Source organism: Rhinatrema bivittatum, chromosome 1 (assembly GCF_901001135.1).
Source record: "Rhinatrema bivittatum chromosome 1, aRhiBiv1.1, whole genome shotgun sequence".
NCBI classification, from domain to species: domain Eukaryota; kingdom Metazoa; phylum Chordata; class Amphibia; order Gymnophiona; family Rhinatrematidae; genus Rhinatrema; species Rhinatrema bivittatum.
In genome coordinates, this window is record NC_042615.1 from 451,571,298 (window position 1) to 451,589,832 (window position 18,535).

The following is an 18,535-nucleotide window of genomic DNA, read 5'->3' on the forward strand; positions in this document are numbered from 1 at the left end:
ATAGCCTTCTATGAAAAGATATTATAGGGGCCAAAACAACCGTCCAAATTATTTGTTTATTTAGCATTTATATTCCTGAATGACATTGCGAGCCAAAGTGCAACATGGCTGCCAGCAGCAAGCTGTTTATGCCCTGATGCAGAAATATCAAAACATGGATCCATTCAGGTAGTGGATTATGTTTTTCATCAAGATGAGCTAAGTATACAGTTTTATCATGTATAGAAAAATCTAATAAAATTATGTTTTGATCACATGACTTTAGCACTAAGGACCAATGATTAGAACTCTGAGCCAACATAATTGGTATTAATATGCTGCCTGGTATGAGGTTGATCATTTGATTTGTCAACTTTGGGATAGAATTTTTTTGAATATTAAAATATTATAGGTTTTATGTCCAGTAATTATTTGAAAAAATGACAGTAAGTCTCATTTAATATAAACTGTTAAGAAATACTGTGTGGCATAGTATATCAAACTAGCAATTTCAATTTATCACTAATGCAACTTTGCTTAAAATATACTTCATTATATATTAGTAGAAAAACCCAATATTAATGGATGTGGAACTTGCAGTTATTCACAATAACCTGATTTTCAGTTTACATAATATTTTCATAAAGAAGTACCTCATAAGTTTACAGAAAGGCTTATCCAACCAAGGGTTATAAACTATTTCTTTAAATGTATCACCTTTCTGCTCATAATTCTAAGTGGCTTAAAAATGTAACAAAGATCTATTAAAAAAGAGCATAAAAACACAAAAAAAGTTGATTTTAAAAGGGCCATGTGCGTGCCCATAAACGCGCATATCTCACCACGCACAAACATATGCGATATTTTCTAACCTATGGGGCGGATTTTAAAAGGGTTACGCGTGTAAATCCTCAGGATTTATGTGCATAACTGCTCCTGCATGCGCCGAGCCTATTTTGCATAGGCCCGGCGATGCGCACAAAGCCTCGGGACGCGCATATGTCCCAGGGCTTTGTGAAAGAGGTGAGGGCGGAGCGGGACAGAGGTCTCCGGCACAGCGGCTGTGCCGGGGATCACGTGCCAGCAGCCAGCCGGCGTGCGCAAGATATGCCTGCCAGAGGCAGGCATAATTTACAAAATAAAGGTGGGGGGATTTAGGTAGGGCTGAGGGTGACCAGAGGGAATGGGGAAAGCCATTGGGACTTCCCTAGGGCTCGCGTGTGCACCCTTTTGCATGCACTGACCCTGGATTTTATAACATGTGCACGGCTGTCTGGTGTCTGGTGAATGAGAATGTGGCTGTTTTTGCACACACACAAGGCTTTTAAAATCTACCTTAAAACCCTCAAAACATACAACCACTAACATAAATAACATATTGACTTAAGAATCAAATTACATATCATAGCCATGCATATCAAAGTAGTCTGCAATCACCTCTATAAAACTCAAATCAGCTCCATCTACCCACTAAAAGTGGAAGAAAATAATCTTCACAGCTTTTCTAAACAGCAGATGAAAGCATACACTCATTTTTCAGAAGTAAATTCCATGTAGGAGATTTAATTTAAAAAATGGCAGTACAGCCAATTAAAATTGAACAAATATAGAATTGCTGTGTGTTGATTAATTGTTTGAGTGGCTTAAAATGACTGTACCTGAAAGAAGTTTAAATCAGACTCACCATAGTAAATAAATTGTAAGAAATAGTGTAGTAAAGCAGATGCTTCAGCATGTGCCAGGTGTGTGAATCATAAAGAGATATCAATTGCCCCATACGCCTACCTGGGAAGGGCAACCCGGAGTGCTTTGCACTTATAATGTAGCCAAGCTTAGGGAAAACTCTAACTATTTTATAAGAGATTGATCCAAGGTATCATTGGTGACTAGGTAGTGTGCCACCTTTTACTACACTACAAACCTCATCTTTTCTGACCAATTCTGTGCCCTTTCCTAGTGCCTCCTTCTGAAATGGACACACCATAATATGCTGCTGTGGAAAAAAAGATTCATACTATTTGGATGTGCAACACAAAAACTTCAGAAACACAGCCTAATAAGTAGAGCACATACATCGCATGTTTTATAACAACTATCTTACTTTCCATGAAGAAACTGTGGATTACTCTGGGAGCAATTTTCAAAACCATCCATGCACATGAAGCACCTGTTTTTTATATCTCAAATTGGCTGTAATAAAATATCCCAGGACAGAATGTGTGTAAAAAATATGCACCTGGTTATACAAGTTGAGCAGAGGTGTTCCATGGCAGGGAGATGGAGACCGAGTCAGCACATACATGTATGTGTTTTGATTTTTTTTTTAATTATTTCTTTATTCAATTTTCATTCAAAAAATTTTTAAACAAAAATATACATAAGTAATATTGATACAATAACTGAAAAGGAAACAATTGTAGACAAATCAATATCTTGTATCTCAATTACATCACCAATAATTGGGGGAGAGAATATATGTTTTTTTTTATATAAATATAACAATGATTGAGAAGAGAGAGAGTTCTTATCCACTTATTAACCATCTTTACTACCACCCTCTAAATTTTTATCCTGCAAAAAAGTCTCCAAATGTAATGGGTCTGAGAAACTATACTTATTTCCTTGAAAGGTTACATAAAAAATACAAGGATATTTAAGGGAAAAACTAGCACCGATAGCTAGCAATTTATCTTTCAAGGATAGGAAATGCCTCCTCTTGGCCTGTGTGGCCCTTGAGACATCAGGAAACAAATATTCTCTGACCACAGAAATTAAGATCTTTATGTTTGAGAAAATCTCTAAACAATCTATCTTTGTCAGATTCTAATTGGCGAGAAACAAATAGGGTAGCTCTTTTTTGTATGATGTCTATAGATTCCTCGAGGAACGTTGAGACTCCCAATTGTTGAAATCTCAACTTTTCCCTCTCTCTGTTCTGCCAATTTATCAGGAAAATAAAAGCTCTTAGAAATTAATGGGAGATTATCTCCATATTGTAATATTTCACACATATTTTTTGAACATTTCTATTGGGGATAATAGCCTGGTTTGAGGAAAATTAGTCAGGCGTAGGTTTTTATACCTCATCATATTTTCTAATTTTTCCAGTTCTTTATGAGTAGATAAACTCTTATATGTATTATTTTCAGTATCCTCCAATAGGTTCATTTTAGTAGTTACCTTCACCAAATCTTCCTTTAAATTGGAGACACCCTTTTTTTGTTCCTCAATCTGTAGTTTGTTTAAATTCACAATTGCTGACAATGACATTCATTTGAGAGACACTTTCATTCATTTTCGACATCATTTTCCAAATGTCCTTTAATGTTATATCTTCAGGTGGATCACGGGGCCATAACTCTGGCCTTCTTGATTCTCCTTCAGAACTACATAAAATTTCACTCGTCTTTACATTACTAGAATCTGTACAGTCACTTCCATTAGGTAGGCTGCCAGGTTCCAAATGTAAGAACCCATCTGGTAATGTAGCCAAAGGCTGTGGGGGAAGTGATGGTCCTGCGCCAGGGCTCAGGGAGGCTGAAAATTGCCCTCCTGAATTATCCCCTATTGGCGATTCGACCCGTCTAAAAACATGGTCATCCATCGGGCCCCTTGGTGTTATGGGGGATATAGGGATACCTTTCACTTTTCTTTTCCTTCCCATTATATGGGTCAGACTAGACCAGCAAAGTCCACAAATATCCCAAGCAAAATCCTGGACTCACTCAATTCTTCCTCCGGTCTTCCGGTCTCCTCCGGGCTAAGCCGAGCAAAGCCGCTCACCCTTTCGGCGCGCCGCTTCCCTGCCGATTTTATGGGCAGGCTCGTTCCGATGACATCACCAGTCCCGCCCCCGACTCGGGGCTCAGCTGTTCTCTCTTTTCTCTCGGCGTGGATGTTCAAAACCAGCACTAAGTCCAGGAACGCTGGGGGCCTCTCTCTCTACTCAGCGGGCTCCCCCATGCATTTTGATTTTAAAGAGTATGTGCTGAAGTATGTATTGTGTAAGCTACACCTCTTCTTCGACAGGCATAGCTATGTCCATACGTAGACAATTACCTGAGCACAGCAAAGTCTGTGTGTGCGATACAGAAGTAGACTTTACCACTAAGTGGGTTTTTTGAAAAGAATCCTCCCTTTGCATTTGGTTTCTCACTGGGTGAAAGAATAGAATTTTATTTCAGAATTTCAGGCCTTCCTAAGCAATAATTCACTAACAGGCTTGATGTCCTATTGTTTAGTTTTTACACTTCACTGCCAAGTGTCACTGCTAAGGGAATTGTTTAATTTCACAAGAAAAAATGAACATGAAATATATTTTTAAAGCTAAAACACAAGAAACAGAACAAAAATATTACTTGAAACCAGCCTGGCTTGAGTTTCAAGAAATTCAATTTTATTTGAGATCAGTTTGGTTAAGGGTTGCCAACTGGTTCCAGATTTTCAGGACAGGTTGATCTGGTCTTGATTTTACTCATTGCTTAAAGGGACCAGTAATTCTGATTTCCTTATTAAGTTCCATAAGAAAAGCAAGACTACAAGGCCCTGCATGAAGTGGGATAAAACCTGGATTGGATCAGCCTGTCCTGGGGATCTGGAGCCAGTTGACAACCCTAATTTGCTATTGGAAGGAAAGAATCACCTAGGGAACTGCAATAGATTTCACTAAGATCCTGTGATCTTTTCTGTTATATATATATATATATATATATATATATATAGGACCTTAATTGGAAAAAAAAAAAAAAAGCAGAAGAGATCACAGGATCTTAGTGAAATCTATTGCAGTTCCCTAGCTATAATAACATGCAAAATATACTTCAAACCAGCATTATATTACAGTCTAAGGCATTGGGATCAGGAAGAGTGTCTCACTGGAGTTGAGGTAATGCAAAGAGAAAAAAAATATCCTTATTTATTACTAATTAAGCAAGAGAGAATTATGCTCATTGCAGAGTGAATTGAACCTTACAAAATTTAGAGCCAAAATGAGAGTGCCCAACAATGTGTCAAGGGCATCTCAGTTAGGAGCATTATCTATTAGATAATTTATTTGAACAATACTGTTAACAAGTTATAGGGTTTTTATAAAGTTCCTATAACTAATGACTGAAAAATGATCAGACTTCAGACACAGGAGGGGCAATTTTATAACACTCCAAATAACTTCTGTCTTCTGTCATAAAAGTGGCACCAATTTTCAAAGCAAACTTTTGCACAAAAGTTCACTTTGAAAATTGGCTCAGATAATCTGCACAATCTAACCCTAACAAAAGGTATAACTGATCTTTGCCCTGCGTAATTTGTATGGGCTAATTTCCATGCATACATTTTAAAATTTAAAAAATCTGGATGTAAATCCCTACTCTGTGCCTTCTCCACCCCCCAAAACACCTATCTTTTGTGTACACAGAAGTATGCAGGAAATTGTGGTCATCCATACTTTTATGCACACAAACCCCATGCTGTTTTATAGGGTGCATTTATATGCATAAGCCAGTGTGGTATACACAGAAAATAATTTGAAAATTGCCCCTGGATGACTGAAGCAAATGCTTCATGTTCTAACATAAGTGAGAATAAAGGTGTGTGAACAAGAGTTAACAGTGGATGTCCAGAACACTAAAGATTGTTAAACATAATGAAATGTCTTAATTAGATCAAAATATTACTTTAAAAAATTCATAGGGAACATCCAATTTTTTATGACAGCAGCCAAACATTTTCAAGCGTTTCCTTCATCCCATGCATATGAAAAAGTTGTTCCTATAAAATTAACCTAGAATGAACATTAATATTTATTTTAAAATCCTACCTGGAGCTGAGGCTTATCACTGCTTTTAATGCTGGTGCCATCATCTGTCAGTTATGCGCAGCCAAATAGATTGTTAAGGGCCAGAGAAGCAGAAATGTTTTATTCCCACCTGAAACAAAAACATTTTCTCATGAACTTCCAAATATACTTAATCATCATATTATGTTCCTATGTTATACTACCAGATTAGGGGGCCTAAGTACTAATTGGTATTAGCATTTATGCACATGTTAAATTCATGTTCATGGACATTAATGCCCACATTAACAAAGCATGACAAGAATCATGCTAATGAGCCAAAAGTAAAAAAAAAAAAAGAAAAACATGAAATTACATTGCCTATTATCTAAGAGGCTAATATGGCCAACTAGAATTACATGAGGAAAGTCCTTGACAGGGTATCAGAAGGGCCTAGTAACCCTTGTCAGTGTGAAAGGAAGTAGGGCCATGGAGGCCTGTATTTTAGTCTGGAGGGTGAGCAAGGGAGAATCCCTGAACTATTCAGTTCTTTCACTTTGAGCTATTCAGCATGGGGATAATTGAATATTTCAGCATTAGCATGCCTGCACTGTTTTTAATGGTACCATGATAATGTTGGCGTAGTGCACACCTCATTCATTTAGTGCATTAGGCATTAAAGCCCAACGTGCCAACGGCATTACAACCAGCAGGTAACTCACATTATCTTGCCATTTTTAATACTGGTTATTACATAACTCCCTAGATGTTCAGATTGTACACCATTAATGAATGAAGTATTAATCATTCAACCTTGTGGTTTACTTTGAATTGATCTGCACTGCCTCCATATAAGTGGATAACACATTTACATTTTTATCACAGTCTAGAGCTACTTTAATGTGCAAATGTCTGAGTTTAAGTGCCCAGGTCAACAAAGTACTTCAATATTTCTTTTGTCCCTACTGGAAATGGAGCCCCAGGAGGTTTTGTTGCATAGATTAGTATGTCTACAGTAGTTGGTCTATCAATTAAAAAATAATAATTCTCCCTTAATTATATGAGGATAAGTACTAATTTTAAAGCTTTCCTGTTAATTTGTTTGGAGACAGTCTCAAAATGCACAATTGTTTTACTAGGGATGTGCAGAGGGACCGCATACATTACATTCAGTATTTGTATTCGTGGGGGGGGGGGGGGGCAGATACGTTGCATTCGGCAAGGGGGGGGGGTCCTGATCCGTTCATGCATTCATTCTTATTCGTTTCCCAGCTAAAATTTAACTACAGCCGCTCACCCTCCTGACCCCACCCACGACTTACCAAAACTCCCTGGTGGTCCAGCGGGGGTCCGGGAGCCATCTACTTCACTCATGCAGTCTGCTGCTGGTATTCAAAATGGCACTGATAGCTTTTGCTCTTACTAAGTCACAGGGTCTACCGGTTCCATTGGTCGGCTCCTGTGACATAGTAATGGCAAAGGCTATCGGCGCCATTTTGAATACCGGCAGCCGACAGCCAGAGTGCAGGAGATCGCTCCTGGACCCCCGCTGGACCACCAGGGACTTTTGGCAAATCTTGTGGGGGTCAGGAGGGTGGGGGTTTTGTTTAAATTAGCTCCTTTAGACAGTCAAATAATTTGGTGAAGATTTGTTGTTTTCTTGGGAATCGTGATACATTTCACTTCCCCACGAATACAACAAATATGGCCCTATACGTTGCGGATTGCCAATACGTTGCAAACTAATGCACACCCCTAGGTTTTACTACATAGTATGCAATTTTTGGTGCATTCAAGACAATCTTACTGTTCCTGTTAAAGTTTTTTACCTAGGTCTTTATGTATATCACTTTGCACTTGTCCAAATTAGACTCAACAAGGATATAAACCATATTATCAGAATAAATGACAGCAGAAAAAGAATATCCAGTAACTCAATTATACCTGTCCACACTGCTAAGAATAAAAAAGTTGCCAGCCATGAAGTTTTAATTCTTGTAAGATATCACTATTGATCTGAGACAGTTTTTGTCAACTTCCTCTATTGTACTCTACCATTTTCAATAGAATATACAAGATAACACCCAGCTCTCCCAATTTCCTTTCCAGATGAAACACAAAGCTCGTAAATACTAGTATGGATGTTGCCTGAACATCTGGCCTCCAACCAATGCTATTCTTCTAGCACGTTTGAAATCATTTTGGTATCTCCAGTACTGTCATTCATTAGTTCAATTTGTATGTAAACAAACTAAAAAATTGGAAATGCTGTTTTGGACTGGAATATGTAACTATTCTGTTCCACGAGGCTCTGCCTTGTCAGCAAACATTTTCATTATTTGTCTCTCTCCCCTCTAAAGTTTTGGCCTGTCTCAGAGCAAAACAATGAAGTTTATTTGGATGCCATTCAATTCTTTGTACCATTCAATTCATTCTGGTCCAAAACCTTTGTTTCATTATGTCTAAATTCTGTTAATTGCTGGTTGTCTCACAATAAATTGTTATTGAACACTGCAAAAAACGAAGTCATCAATACATTTCCCCTTAGTAATATTCTCTGTCTTTCAGTTCAGTGGCTACAGTATCCCAGTCACTCAGCAAGCCCACAGTCTAGGTGTAAAAATTGATTTCAGTTTGTCTTTGATTCCACATATTAAGGGAGTTGAAATCTTCATTTTACAAATTACAAATGCTTAGAAAACTTAGGCCAATGCTGGAGCCTTGGGACTTTCATACCCTCCTCCAGGCCCTTATGTTGGTAAGCCTGGACTATTGTAATGCTTTGTACACTGGTTTGCCAATGAATGTGCTCCATCCTCTGCAATTAGTCCAGAATGCTGCATCCCAAATTCTGACAGGCTCGCAAATGCATAACCATTGCTGTGCTAGTCTCTCTAATCTGGTTGGTCATTTTAATACATTGGATTTTACATGGAGATACCAGCCCTTGGACAAATGCAATGCTACAAGTCTATAAACCTACCCAAGTGCTTAGGTCGGCAAATAAAAATGTGCTTGAGTTCTAGCTATTAAACTGGCTTGTCTGGAACTCACAAGGTAAAGTGCTTCTTGAATTGCTGTCCCACCCCTTGTTGTGGAGGTGGACCCTTAGCCTGAGGTGGAGTTTATACTACCTGTGGGGAAGCCCTCACGGGTCCCCACTGTCGAGAGGTGGAGCAGAACAGGAAGCAGAGGCCAACTGGAGCTTCACCAATACCAGCCTCGTTCCCGCAGGTTGAGCCGTTGGGTACAGAGGCCAACTGGTCTTAGGCGGGCCTCCACGTGATTGATCCTGTGGAGGGTGCTCAAGGCAGGGAGCCAGGAAGCAGTGGAGACACAGGGTCTCATGGAGCTAGGTTCAAGACAGGGCCTGGATCCAGAAGCCTGGACAGGCTGAAGCAGGCTAGGAGTCAGGTACATTTTACGTTCAGGCTTATAAGTAGTCAGCTGAATGCAAAGTGAGGTACTAGCTGAAGTCAGGGCAGCAGCTGGAGACAAGATCAGGTACAAGCTGAAGTCAGGGCAGGCGGCTGGAAACGTCAGGTAAAGCAAGGGTCCGAGCCAGGGAATCCATCCAAAGCATGATCAGGAACAAGCGAGTGTCAAGCCAGAAAATCCATCCAAAGAGTATCAGGAAAACAGGAAGCTTGAACTGAAGTACAAGGACTGGAACAGGAACGCAGGACTGGAACTAGATCAAGTACAGGAACAGGAAAATGAACGAACAGTAACTAAGCATATGATTGGTAGCGTGGAGACCTGTTGCCAAGGTAAAGACCAGATGGTGGAGCCTGCCTTAAATAGTGGAGCCTGGAGACCACATCATCCAGGGCCACGGGACGGTTTCCCGCCACAGCCCCTTTAAAGTCAGGGAGGGTGCACGCATGCCTAAGGCAGACAGACAAACTTCGTAGTGGCGGCATCTCCCCTTAACGCATATGGGGTGAACTAATTGGGACCGGAGGAGGCAGAGGAGCTGCTGGAGGAACCTGGGACCATAGCGGGAGCGTGGGTGCATAGGCGACTGCCTACCGCTGCTAACGAGGAAGGGCCAGATCAAGGACCCAGGCATCGGGGGCGAGTAGAGCCAGTCGCGGGCCTGTTAGTCGGGATACACAAAACCCTTTAGGAACTCGCTTGCTGATCAGCTTTGTGTTACACCACATGTCATGGCTTTTTATAAAATCCTTGAAATCGTATTTGTTTGTGAAGGCACTTGATCAGAAATTACCATCTGATGTTGAGACCGATAGTTTGGGGATATGAGCAGGTTTTGTATGTCTAATTGATTTTGGTATATAAAGAATATTAGATATTTTTATTTGTTTTTATGTATGTTAACTCTTGTACACTGCCTACAACTTCCTTGCTATGAGATTAGTTTATATATTCTTTTAAATATATAATAAAAAAACTTGATTAATTGATAGAAATAAACCCATTCAATCTCTGAAGAGTTGTAACCCGCTAGTATTAACCTAGCTCCCAATATGGCCTACAGTTTTGTAAACCGTATAAGGTACACAAATTGGGTGAAGTTTATCACTTTCTCAACACTAATGTAAACTATACATGAATCATAATAGAGAGCAAATCTTTATCATCAAAAATTACCAAATCACATAGAAAGTGTGTCATAAAATTCACTCACTCACACATTCACTCAATTAAAGCAATGTGAAGTTGCCAACCAGATTTTACAAGAGTACAACTTATTCAAAATGCAAGTTGTTTCAAAATATAACAAAAACACATGTATTTTTACATCCTGTGGTTAAACACCACTTATAACTCTATAAATGATTTAACCCAACAGCACAATTGTCTGACTATTCACTAGTCTTCCCTATTCTTAATAGGGATACGCGTGTACCCCCCGAAAACCTACCCCAAACCCCCACTGCACGCGCCGAGCCTATTTTGCATAGGCTCGGTGGCGCGCGCGAGCCCCAGGACATGCGTAAGTCCCGGGGTAAGCATGGAGGGGCGTGTCGGGGGGCGTACCAGGAGTGACGCGGTGTTTCGGGGGTGTGGTTCCGGCCCGGGGGCATTCTGAGGCATGACAGCGGCCCCTGGACCGGAACATGGAGCGCGACAGCCGGCCCGGCGCGCAAAGTTACGCCTGCTTCCAGCAGGCGTAACTTTTGGGATGGAGGTAGGGGGGGAGGTGGGTTAGGTAGGGGAAGGGAGGGGAAGGGCGAAGGAAAGTTCCCTCTGAGGCCGCTCCGATTTCGGAGCGGCCTCGGAGGGAATGGAGGCAGGCTGTGCGGCTCGACACGTGCAGGCTGCCAATTTTGGGCAGCCTTGCGCGCGCCGCCCCTGATTTTAATGGATATGTGCGGCTATGCGCGTATCTATTGAAATCCCGCATACTCTTGTTCGCGCCTGGTGCGCGAACAAAAGTACGTGTGTGCGCAGATTTATAAAATCTGCCTCTTACTTAATATATGAAACCGTCACCAACTGAATCTCAAAGCGTACTCAACTTAGCTGCTTTTCATACACATTCCCAGTAGAACCTATAATGCATATCCTTACTAACTTCAAAATTATATGCCTTGCTATCACAATAGCACAACCAACACTCCTACAAAACCAAAAAAGGCATACCTGGCTGCTGCACCGGCAGTCAATGCAACAATAGTACCGACGGTCGGCCCCTGTGACATAGTGAGGACAAAGGCGATCGGCGTCATTTTGAATACTGGCATCGGACGGCCGGCGTGCAGGAGGTTGCTCCCGGACCCCCGCTGGTCTTTTGGCAAGTCTTGTGGGGGTCAGGAGCCCCCCCAAGCTGGCCAAAAGTCCCTGGTGGTCCAACGGGGGACCCGGAGTGACCTCCTGTACTCCGGCCGTCCGATGCCAGTACTCAAAATGGCACCGATAGCCTTTGCCCATACTATGTCACAGGGGCTACCGGTGCCATTGGTCAGCCCCTGTAACATGATAGGAGCACAAGATGGTGCCGATGACCATGTGACAGGGGCTGACCAATGGCACCGGTAGCCCCTGTGACAAAGGGCTATCGGCACCATGATGAAACCGGCACAGAGTGTGTGAGAGTGCAGGGAATGGCTCCTGGACTCCCTGCTGGACCACCAGGGAATTTTGGTAAGTCTTGGAGGGGGGGGGGGGGGGGTTGTAGTTAATTTTAATTTTAGCTGGGACACGAATAGAAATTGCCGTATTAACGCATCGGGGCGCCATACGGCCGAATGCAACGTATCTGCTCCCCGACGAATCCGAATCATGAATGCAACGTATGGCGTCCCTCTGCACATCCCTAATATTTAATATCCTCTACACTGTTTCTCCTGGCTCCAATGAGCAACCAAGGGGGAAGACTCTTTACCTGTCCTGACGCATATTTTATGCTCCACTATTCGTTGTCGGTTGGTTCTATTGGTGTGACCAATATATGCCAATGAGCAAGGACATATTATTGCATAAACCAATCTCGAACAGGAAAAATGCCCCGGTAAAATACAAGGACGTGACCCTACATCGAATTGATACTGCTGTATAGCTAGCATATGTGAACAGACAGAGCAATGCCCACATTGAAATTGTCCATGAGATTGAACATCCATTACAAAATTTTGTTTTAACTTGTCCCTCAAAGTTTTACCTTTTTTGGTGGCAAAAATCGGATCAACAAAACATGGCAAAGTTGACAATGACCAATACTGTATGATGCTTTGCTTAATAGCCATGGTTTTGGAGGAATATGGAAGAGTGCAAACAATTCTAGATATGTGTTCTTTATGTTGAACCTTCAAGAGATTTTCAGGATTTGCATAGAGTCCTCGTTTGAATGCTTTTCTAACCACTTTTTTACTGTTACCATGTTCTAAATATCTGGCAGTTAGCTCCTGTGACGTAACTTTATAATCTTCCACAGTAGAACACAACCTTCGATATCGCAAGAATTGTCCATAAGGTATATTTTCCTTACATTTTCTGGGATGGAAACTATCTGCATGAAATAAAGTATTTCTATCGGTGGGCTTCCTGTACACCGTTGTCTCCATATTCTGGAAACCTTTGCTTACCACCATATCAAGAAATGTCACAGTAGTCACATTTTTAAGGAAAGTAAATTGTAAATTGGCATCACACTGATTCATATGTTCCTGGAATTCCAACAATGCCTCTTCGCTACCCTTCCACAAAAAGAAAAGGTCATCTATGTACCTTTTCCAGGTGATGACGTTTTCAAAAAAAACCTGGATTCATAAATGAACTTTAACTCATATTCTGCCACATAAAGCCCTGCCACAGGTGGAGCTAGGGGCGAGCCCATGGGAATCCCTCTTATCTGTTTGTAGAAGACTTCAAACTGGAAGTAACTTTCAGTCAAGACAAGTTCAGCCAATTCCACCATTAAACAATACTTTTTCCTGGAAACTACTACCTGTTTCAACACTTTTCTAAGGATTATAAGAGCTGAGGAATACATGTATACAGCGTATACATTTATACGCTGTATACCGAAGATACCCAATGTTTACTCACACAGTAGGAGGAATACATGTATACAGCGAGGTAATGTCAGCAGTGACTAACCACTGAACATGAAGATGTTGAACATCCTTAATGCAATATAAAAAATCCATAGAATCCCTCACGTATGATTGAACTTGCCCTACCAGTGGTTGTAAAAGGTGGTCAATATATTTCGCAATAGGCTCGAACACTGAACCAATGCCCGAGACGATTGGAAGTCCAGGAGGTGTGAGCAAGGATTTATGGATCTTGGGCACCATGTAGAAATATGGTATGGATGGGAAAGATTGAAACAGGAGTCCCCCCAAAAGTCCCTGGTGGTCCAGCGGAGGTCCTGGAGTGATCTCCTGCACTCGGGCCGTCGGCTGCCAGTATTCAAAATGGTGCAGATAGCCTTTGCCCTCACTATGTCACAGGGGCTACCGGTGCCATTGGTCGGCCCCTGTCACATGGTAGGAGCAATGGACGGCCGGCGCCATCTTGAGCTCCTACCATGAAAAGATGTGAGCTAAATCCAAATAAATACAATAAATTTAGAGCCTTCATCTGCACCTCTACTCCCCTGTGTCTACCAATATGTTACTCTATAGATAGGATGGTCTTCTGGGAGCATAAGCAATACCCACGTGCTCTTGCCCCATGACACCATCTTGGAAAATGGCACCTGCTGACCCCCACGGATCCAGTGCATGTGCTGGGGCAAAGTAGAACATGGGATCATTTGCTGCTATTTTTCAATACTGCACCACTGCCAGTGGGGATCACTCCTGTCCCCAGAAGACCCACCCCATTTAAGAGTTTAGTTTTGGAGGAAAAATGGAGGTGGGGAGGCCCAGTTTGATGCTGTCACTTTTCTGGGAAGGCAAGGGATCAGGGCTTGAAGGGTTAAAGTCTTAATAAAGGGATCATTTATTTTATATTACAGACAGATCAGGGGTACCCACATGGGCTAGTCAGGAGTTTTGAAAACATGCAAGGAATGTTTCAGGTGAGCTGTGCAGCCTCTTCAAACAGCAGGTACTAGGGCGCGCATGAACTACCGCCCACCCAGGCTGGCTGTAATGATAACTATACCTCACTGAGGTATGGAGAATGTACTCTATTGATGTGTAGTCCTCTTTTTTGTGAAAATGGGCCTACACAGCTTCTTTCATGTACCTGTTTTCACTAATTCACAAATTAATGATCTGCTTTGAATGATTTTTAGGGACTGCTGTTTTCAGTTTTTAATGGTATATTTGCTAGGAAATCAATTGTATTATGAAACCAAATCAGTAGGAAAATGACTTTGTTATAACACACAGGAGAAAAATCAATAAAAATGTCATTTTTCCATTTTTTTGTTATAACATTGAAATTCCCAGGGAAAATAAAATAAAAACTAAAAACAAAGGTCTCTAATGATTTTGTATTTCAGCAGCTCATTAATTTAAACAAACTTTCATGCATAGTGAATTATGTAGAAATGTTCACCATTAAAAAGTCCATTTTAGTGAAATTGTCTTGTAAAAGGGAGGCATAAAGTGAAAAATAGCACTCTATGCTTAATTTAGTGCTTTTTGCATGCAGCTGGGCAGTTTGCATTAATTTTTGTGTGACGTCTCCTTTTCTGAAAAGTCTTCTTAGATTGCTACATCAGCTTCTTAGTGAGTGCATGAGATGAGGCTGGTTTGGTATGTGTGGGAAAGCCAATATTTATTTTATTTAAAAATTACTTGTTTCCCATGCCCTCTGACTGGGAAAGGGTACAAAGTGCATACAAAAGTGTAACAATAAATTAAAAACCAGACAATGTATGAAACAGCAATATAAAACAATAAATTACATATAATCATTAAGGCCTGGATTTATCAAAATGTGCTATATTGCATGTGATAGGAAAAGGGGTGTGTTTTATGCTAATAGGCAGTTTATTGCAATTTGCACTAATATATACATGAAGTGCTATCTTTGCGCAAATTGCAATAATGTTTTCACACTTTGTAATAAGTGCCAGAATTGTTGTATTTCCCACTGGTTAGTAGTTTTAAGCTCCTGAAGAGCCAGCCTAGCTACCAGGGCTGAGAGAGAGAGAAAGAGAGAAAGAGAAGCCATAATACCCTCACACTAGATAGGTATTTTATGTACTGTAACACAAGGATTGTCTTTTATGCTACTTTTTATGAGTGAGGAGGCTTGATGAATGGGAGGCCCACCTAGTAACTCGAGGTGAGGTTTAGGTATTAGTGTAGGGGTTAGGGGCCACTTTGATATTCAAAGTGAGACGTACGAACAGAACAGTGCTCTTTTGTGAAGATTTGATGACCTTCAGAGTGAGGAAACTCAGCCAAAGATGAGATTTGTGCAATGTTCTCTCAACCTAGCTTGATAGACTCTATCTGGGTAACATCAAGCTAGGTTGAGAGAACATTGCACAAATCTCATCTTTGGGTGAGTTTCCTCACTCTGAAGGTCATCAAATCTTCACAAGAGAGCACTGCTCTGTTCGTACGTCTCACTTTGAATGTCAAAGAGGCCCCTAACCCCTACACTAATACCTAAACCTCACCTCGAGTTACTAGGTGGGCCTCCCATAGAGATATAAATACCTATCTAGTGTGAGAGCATTATGGCTAGTGTCTCTCTCTCTCTCTCGCCCCCCCCCCCCCCCCCCCAGTGGGTGTAGGAGGGCCTTGATAGGCTGGTTCTCTAAGAACTGAAAAGATTACAATAAAGCCTTATCACATGGCTTTATGGAAATGAAAGAGATGTAGTTAAAATTCACATTAAGCAAAACTGTGAGCCCAGCCCACTTGGCCAAAAATCCTCCACGTTTTCTCGTTTGCATCGCACCATGCATTATGGTTTTACGCATGCGTTAAAGGCATTTTTTGCATGCGAAAACATATAGCACTTTGATAAATGACCCCCTAAATTCTGTATGGCTACATTTTTCAAGACTGAAAACCTGTGGAATACAAAAGTGTTTCTAGAGCCTTCTTGAAATCTTTTGTGTCAAGGACACTGCATAACTGTGGCAGAAATGAGTTCAAAACATTGGGCCCACAATGGAAAATTCTCTCTAGTTGTTACTAAGCGTGCTTGTCTCAGGGAAGGAATTTCCAGCAGATTCCGGTTAGAGGATCATAGCGTTCTTTGTAGGAAAATAGAATTTTAAAATTGCGCTGAGCCATGGGGATGCAACATTGTTCAATAAGTTATCCATTACTACTGCAATGTTGTATATGCTGCTAATTGTCTCCTGCCTATCTACTGCTGCCCTTCTAAATGTTCTCTTCCTTCTGCGTAAACAAGTATTTGTAAAATACCCCATGTTACCCATATTCTTCTTAACTGCCTGAGGTCTTTGTTTACTTTATCTGCTGGCTGAATGGAATCTTTGAGGGGGTTCAAAATGTTGGAGGGTATGTTGAATTTTAGAAAAAAATGCATTTATAGTTTTTTTTTAAGAGTAAAAACTTGACTTTCCAGAGGCTGAATGAAATTGAGGGAATTGCACATAGCTGTTAATGATTCTGCAGTAATTATATAATTGTTAGAAGGTAGATCTTACAATTTGAAGTATGCATATCTGAAATAATTCTGGTGCTCAAAGAGGATCTAGCTTTTTTTTTTTAACTTTAGTCCTTGAACTAGAAAATTGTACTGGTTTTATGTACTGTAACATACAAGGATGGTCTTTTATGCTACTTTTTATGAGTGAGGAGGCTTGATGAAACAGAATAAGAAAAAAAAGCCATATAGAAGAAAATCTCTATTCACCAGTTTGCATTGTGAGGAACTGCATTGACTATCTAATTCTGATGTGTTTTAAATAAGTTACAACTATATTTATACAACGATATATATACAACTATATATACATATATATACTATATATATATATATATATATACACAACTATATATATACACAACGATATTCCCTATATTCCACTCGTTATGCTTGTTCAACTACAGTTCTACTCTAGTACAATTTTGTTAATTATGTTCTTATTGTTGGCTGTACAAGGTTTAGTTAAATTATGTTCTTATTGTTTGATGTAATTTCCAACTGTTGGTTCACTGTAAACCGAACCGATATGTACTTGTACATGATCTTCGGTATAGAAAAGTAAATAAATAAATAAATAAATAAATAAATAAATAAATTGTGAAAATGCAAAAGTTTCAGATGATCTTTGTATAACAAGGCTTCAAAGGCAAGAAAGCATGCCTAATTTAACAATGTATCAGTATTAGTCTTTACACTTTAAACATCTTGTTTGGATTTTTTAAAATCAAACTTCTAAGCTTGACTATAACAGGGACAGAACAAATATTCTTTAATTTTTAGAACAGGATTGAAAGGAAACATTTAAATCAGTGTACTGAATGAAAAGCTAGCTAATGCAAGCTTTACTTTTAAGATATTGTTTGCGAACTAGCTGTTAATAAAGGGGGAATTCTAGGATGTGCATAATTGTAAAGACTAGAAAACCTCATAATGTAGGCAATCATGAGCATTTTCAGATCTCCCCTGCTTCATTCTCATCACATATCCACCTGCTGGTCCCCTAACACCATAAACACAACTTGAGGAGACAGGTTTATGTAATTAAACAAGTCTGTGACTCTGTTCAATAGCAGTTATTCTAAAAGTGCAACTATTTGAGCCCCTTACCCCCAAAACTAATCTCCCCTTTTTAATGCTGCAGACTGCCTGTTGTGGGACCAATTGAAACATCTGTTGCTTCATGCCACCTAACATAGGACTAGCTGAGCCAATCTCGTCTGCTCTGTTGCCCGGAACACCCAGCATGAGACAAGGCTAACTTGTCCTGTGCTGGTCCATCCAGTAAGAGGCAAGCCTCTGAGGCCTACTGGGGGTCATGGAGCACCATGTCTGCTGCCAAGCTGACCCCAGAAAATAGTGCATCCAACTGCTTTCCAGCTGCTTCCAGTTGTCTGCACCACCTCTGGTGATAGATGGGCTGGGGAGAAATCCTATATCCCTGACATTTTCGCAATCACTATCTTTTGCTTGTGTACTCCACACCCACAAAGCTGAGACAAAACAAGTTCTGGTGTTGCTATGTATGGAATTAATTATGCACACATGAACCCTAAATGTGTGAGACAGGCCACTTTGGAAGAAAAGCATGATGGTGGCTCTTCATTCCTTTCAGTTAAGCCTTCCACCAGGTTTTCCTCTCTTCCCCTCCATCTCACAAGCCACAGCAGGATTTCCAAACATAAGAACAAAAGAACAAGAGATATTGCCATGCTGAGTCAGATC

At 40.6% G+C, this 18,535-nt stretch overlaps 1 long non-coding RNA gene across 1 annotated transcript in view; it reads right to left on the bottom strand.

Moving 5' to 3' along the window:
- The window catches only part of LOC115093514, a 1,236,544-nt gene that overhangs the window by 8,904 nt on the left and 1,209,105 nt on the right, over positions 1–18,535 (bottom strand). Inside the window, exon 4 of the long non-coding RNA XR_003857332.1 lies at positions 5,795–5,903. This is a non-coding gene — a long non-coding RNA (uncharacterized LOC115093514). The remainder of the gene's footprint in view (positions 1–5,794; positions 5,904–18,535) is intronic.